We start from the raw sequence: 6555 nt of genomic DNA on the forward strand, positions 1-6555 counted from the left end.
CATTAATATATTACTTAATACTCATGATCATTTAACCTTATGATAATATGCTTGGTGTTGTAACTATTATTTATTAGCAAGTTGTACATTTGTTGCTCGGCGGATCTGTAGGATACAACTTTGTTGCATCATTAAGCCTTGAAGTCACAGAGAGCTTGAATGGCTTCGTCTCAACGTTAATCACAGCATGAAGTGGAGCAAGCGGAGTGTGGGTTGACTTTAATCAAACACAGACGCCTCATCATTCAGTAAAGGAAAACAGGGAGCATTATGCCCACGAAAAAATAAGGAAAAATACCCGTGAAAATTCATTAAAATCACCGAACCGTCTATGTTAGGCTGGTCTATCTGAAAACCTCAAAGCTTTATACCGATATCTTTTATTCTGTACCAAGTTTACTGTTGACCGTGAGCTTAATGCCCTCGATCTGTAAAGGTAAAGCCGTTGCAGTCATACTTGTTAGTCGACGTTAGATATTAATCGGTGTTCTCAGCTTTTGTAAACTTTATTCACTAACAAATATCGTCTAGGCAATCTGACACACATCCTTAGGTTTTTCCAGTCTGTAGCCCGTACATGTGCAAGTCAGGATTAAGTCACCCATAAGTAAATCGAGTATTGGATCTATTCAGTGGAACTTCGTTCCTCTTGCACTTTAACTTGAGGCAAACTAGATTAACAAATGACTTTCACGTTATATTTCTAGGAGTAGCCATTTGGTTCACAGGTTCCACTTCCACAAGGTAGTCTTTCAGTAATGGCAGATTAGATACCGGTTTCAGTGCATAATAAGGTTCCTACGTATTTGCACCTTTGTTCCTATCAACAGTTGATATCGCGAAATCTTCAAAACATGATATACTATGGTTTACGTATAGAATCAGCAACGTTTTTGTTACAGTATTGGAGGGATATAAACTGTCGAATGATACCTGGCTATGTACATCAGTGATGTTTCCTTCACTTTTGCGCCTTCTTTTCAACTGCACTGCCATCGTAGCTCCTAAAGATAAGCTATTAATTTCTAAACGCATTGCTGACATATGCAAGATTATCCTGGTTTATTAAAACTTTCAAATTCTCGAGGCATACGATTTGTAAGGGTTTCACGACAACCTTTGCATTTATCTTAGTGAATAGTGCTCTACACTAAATACAGAATAATTGGACGGTGGGAAAGACGCCACAGGTATTTGGAGTTTGACAACGCTTTAACACCTAATATATATCGTACCCACCAAGTGAAATCAAAAGACAGAAGCGAGGAGGCTCGAAGATATATTTGGTAGGATATCAATATATCGTGAATCGACTGATCTAATCTGGCTAGGAGCACGGCGTTTCCACTCGTGATCTGGTGAGGATGCCTGATCGAGCGCCTTCAACTAGGTGAGTCCGTTAGAACTAATGTGGTCGGCATCCAATGTCGAAGAGTTACAGGGCTATTTAGTTTGGGGATTTATTTACCGCTACATTGGCAACCACCTTTTTACCATAACCCATAGACGTTGGAAAATCTTGGATGATAACTCTAAAAAACTGGATAAACCACGACAGGAAAAGAGTTTAAATAAAACAATGGTTTTCGGATAAAACTTTAAGTTCAAGCAGTTTAAAAAAACTGGGGAAATATATTATTACTTGTCACAGGATAGCTCTTTTTTGGAACCTAAGCTGAAACAAACTCATGTGATGCAGAATTATTGGTGTGGACACACCAAAAATTAAGAAATCCAGAAAAATACCAGTCTCTTTGAAACAGCAGGAATAAAGTTACGAAGATAAAGGAATATACAGAATGATTTTCAATCAAAATGTTTGGTTTTGGGTTTGTGATCACAGAGAATTTAGACACTATCTCAAATTATATAACGGACACAGCCTAGGCAAATGCAATTAGCCGCTTTATATGAGGACAGCTTAGCGCAATCACCCTAGAGCTTTTCCTAGCTCTTTAGAACGTACGCAAAGCCCCACATAGATGTTTTCAACGTCGTTGTTCCCTGTCTTCAGAAGAGACTATATCTCTTAGGTCAGGTGCAGATGGAGAACTAAGTGGTTAGTATGTCTAAAACATCAGTCTAATGAGGACAGACTCCAAAACTTAGGACATTTGTTTCCGAACTTTAAGACAATAAGGGGTGATCTGATTATGAGATAGAACACATTATGTACTACAAGTTGCCCCGACATGAGCACCTCATCACTGCGCTTCTCAAGACAACCCCAAAACAGGTATTCATCAAACAGCAGAAATTCAGGTACGCCCCCACTTTATCTGATAAAGAATTGCTTCCGATTTGAATGATTCACAAACCGAGGAAACCAATTCCCCTTCAGTAAATAGAACCAAGAGGAGACTTGACAAGTACTTACTCAACCACTGACCATCATCCTCTGCCTGAACCAGCTGTCTCTGATGCACTTCTTGCCTGGTAATTTGATAGCTAGTGATGCCCAGAATGTATGCTACCTTGAAGTAGACGAACTCACTCGAGTCACAAAATATACGAGTCCACAAATAACTACCAAACCGACTAGATTTAATGCAATCGATTGTCTAGACTGTCGCCCATTGGACATTACCAAACACCCGTGTACAGTAATGTTAGCTCAGGTTTCAATGCACTAGCTACAACATACTTCCTCTATTTTTAGATCACGTAAAGCATGAAAAGGTTATAAAGTCGTACTAGCTAGACGGTGCAGTGTTAAGGTAATTTCAACTTCAATGGCTTTCTTATAAGTACTAAGCATTCCTGCGAGTTTCATAGATTTAGATGATCTAGGCGATATTACGAATAAGCAGCCCATTCATACCACTCGATCTAAAATCCATGAAGTTATCTCACCGTAAAAAATTAGTTTTCGGGGACTCATACCCACAAATGACACTGAAGTGATTTGACCAATTAGTCAAACCGAACTAACGAGCGAATCGTGCTACACAATAATTGAGATCGAATCGGCACAGTACGTTAGCTTTCTTAGATGGGATTATGGCATGAACTGCTTGACAAACTTAGTCATGTTAAAGAAAGTCTGAACATGATTTGAATAAACATTATTTAACAGTCTAGGAGTCAATATGCTCTCCTTTCACATTTGGTAGACAAAAAATCATAGCTATGATTTATAGGGCGACTCGAGGTAACTAAAGAGCTCACTGTTTTCAGACTAATACCTGATTCCGAATTCACTCAGTTCTTTTTCTCATTTGAACAGAAAAACATATTTTTAAAGATATTGACTAATTGGGCTCTGTCATCAAGTTTCTATAGAATTTAAAGATATATAAAAGACAACGGTCACCACACTTTTCTCCCTCTCGAGATCCATTCGAAAGCATTCCGGGCTGAGAAATTTAGTTTAAACCTTTGAAAGTTGTATGCACACGGTTATAAGCGGGCTTCAGATAGCTGTTATGTGCATATCAAAGACTTCATACTTGGCTCCTGTTCACTGGAACATATTCGCCACACCAAAGCTTTATTGAGATGTTTTTAGAGATCTAATCATTAACCAAGACAAATATATTGTAGGTCACTAATCTAGACTATCTGTATCGAATGAATGGGGGCCTACTAGAGTTAGATGGGAGTGGCGTGACGGACTAGCTAACTTCAAAGTCAAACCTCTCAGTCAGCACCTAACGTGGATTACCCTTTCGACGTGTCAAGGTACTATGGCTGACTTAAAGACCTTATAACACAAAGGAAGTTATTGCACAGATATATTAGTAAGGGTAGTTACAAGGAAGAGAGTGCGACCACCACCACATGGGCCAGTCCAAGACGTGCGACTAATTGATGCGCGTTAGTTGTCCTTGACGTTTTTGTGGCCCAGGATCTGACTCCAATCGGATGGTATGAATGATCATTGCCAAAATATACATCCTGGCTATCCTTGTTTAAAAATATCGACTTAAATCGCGTTAGTGAATAACGGAATCAAACAAGTCACATACGAGAATGGATGTTTGAATACATATATTTTGTACACTCGTTGACTGGAACAGACAATCAGAGAATTGCAGCGAATGAAGTTAAGGAGGGAGAGAGAAGCGAAACAAAAGGTTTCGCAGTGGAGGAGGCTTGTGAGCAGATTCGATTTAACCAAGCGTTAATCAATATTTATAGTAATACAAAAATAAGACACAGACATGTGATGAATAGAACAAGAGGTGTACACAAACATACGCTCATATAAAAAGTCAGGGTTGATAAGTGAATAATTAACAAGGTCAAAATATGACTCAAGAAGAATAGATAAATTTACCTGTCCAGAAGCTAGAATAAGGTATATGGGTTTAACATAGCAACCGACACTACATAGCCCCCTTGTAGAAAATAGTACATTAGGAAAACTGTCTGTTTTCGAAAATCACACTGAAGTGGTGTGTAAGTAGCATTGACAAGTGGAGAAAAATTGCACTATACCTGATAAAGTACAGTGTCACGTGAGGTAAGAGTGTTATACTTATGTAAAAATGTGCATGAGGATCAGTGAACTGTCCATCACTCAGTGACTCAACTGCCGTATGATTTTGCTAGGGCTCAGTGGCATTTCACTGGTCCTACAGTATTTTCGACATTACTTAGTTTGGTTTTTCAAACATCACATTGGCACATATGGAGTTAATTACTAAGGCTACGGCGTTGACTCATTAACTGGAAGCTAACTCGGCAAAGAAACAAAGTATTTCTAAGATTATCTGCAATTTCATTCGATGCTCTGTAGCACACTGTGCACACGAAGTGGAATCAACTACAGATCTCCTCAATGAGAAAAAGAATGTGTTTAGTTCCTCGCGCAAAGCATTGATATGGAACAGTGGTGAGGAATCAGTTTTGTCATATTCCACCGTGTTTTGGAGTTCGGCTTTTCTCCTCGACCTCTGCTATGTTTTGAAAGGGAGCAGCAGCTGTGCGATTGTCCAGTTAGTATATGGTTCGACTTCAGATTTTTCTGTAACGTTTGTTATTGAGAAATATGAAAGATCAAATAGCACTGTAACACTTAAAAACCTCCGAATGTACATCCGCCTATGGACTAAACCTGTTATACCACACTACGTAGCCGCCACGAAGAAAATCAGCAAATATTGAGCTCCAAGTTATTTCGCTTTATCGGCCCCGATAGTATTTGTATACCATTAAAGCTATTTCGTAATGGATTACTTGCTTGAAACTAGTATTCCTTGATTCGGAAATTGTCAATAAAATTACCAAAGAAGACAGTCATTCCGCTTTCTATTTAAACCAAAATGGCTTGATTATACCATTAGAACAAATCGCATAGCTCAACATTGTGGACTGATCAGCACATTTTGTTGACTAGGGACTTTGTACAAATTTTTCACTTCTGTTGTTTTGTTTAGCACAATAAACAATTTTCCTACACTTTACTTGACATATATACATTTATGTGCATTTTTAAAAGACCATCTGTCTTCAAGTCAGCTATATATATAAATTTATTTCTATTAATTACTGTCATAATTTGTTGCTAAGTATGGCAGTCTTGGATATTAAATTTTCCAGTTTTACCCCAGACATATATAACTACAGTTTCCTATATTATCGTCATTCAAGCTTGCAATATATAAATATGTAGATTCATAAAACATGACTACTTTACTCCACACCTTTTGCGCTTGATATTTTTGTGATCATTTTATTAATCAGTCTTGTATTATAGTATGTCTTCAGGAAAAGTAAGGAAGAAGTTATTCATAAATAACAAAAAATCATTGTGTAAATAAATTGTTTCGAGTTTTCCACCTAAATTCCATCCATTTTGCTCATCTTAAATTGCTGGTCGAAAAACGTCTTTTTCAGAATTGTAACGCGGCTCTTCTTGTGTGATATTAACTTAACTATCATTCCCCCTAATGCTTTTTGGTTGAAGATGATGTCTTTAAAGTCTGTGAGTATTAATATTTTGATTCATACCTAGTGTGGATACCGTATTATTTTATGAATGAAGGCAGAACTTAAGAGACAATACTTTACTGCACTGCAAAATGTTATATGTTACTAGAGAAGCTGTCGTCGAAAATGGCTAAGCATATCTGGGATTTGCAAGAAAACGTTTTAGTTGTTGGATCACTCAAGATAACCATAATAAGCTGTGGACTAAGGGTTAAAAATTTTGGAACTTATACTTACTTACTTATGCCTGTCACCCCTCAAGAGGGCATAGGCCACAGACCAGGATTTTCCAACCGTCATAGGCTGTCCTTTCCAGTCTTTTCTAGTTGCTATTCATCATTTTGATATCTGTTTCAAGTTCCCAGCTGTGTGTTCTTTGATCTGCCACTTTTCCTTTTCTTTTCGGCATTCAAATTCAGGGCTTGCCTAATGATACAGGTTGATCATTTCATCAATGTATATTCTATCCACCTCCAGCATCCTTTCTTAATTTCCTCTTCAACTGGAAGTTGATTTGTTCCCTCCCATAGTAGGCTATTGCTGACGGTATCTGGCCAACGGATCTGCAGTATCTTGCGTAGATAACTGTTTATAAATACCTGTATATTTCGATGATGGTTG

This window comes from Schistosoma haematobium, chromosome ZW, assembly GCF_000699445.3.
Source record: "Schistosoma haematobium chromosome ZW, whole genome shotgun sequence".
Classification (NCBI taxonomy): Eukaryota; Metazoa; Platyhelminthes; class Trematoda; order Strigeidida; family Schistosomatidae; genus Schistosoma; species Schistosoma haematobium.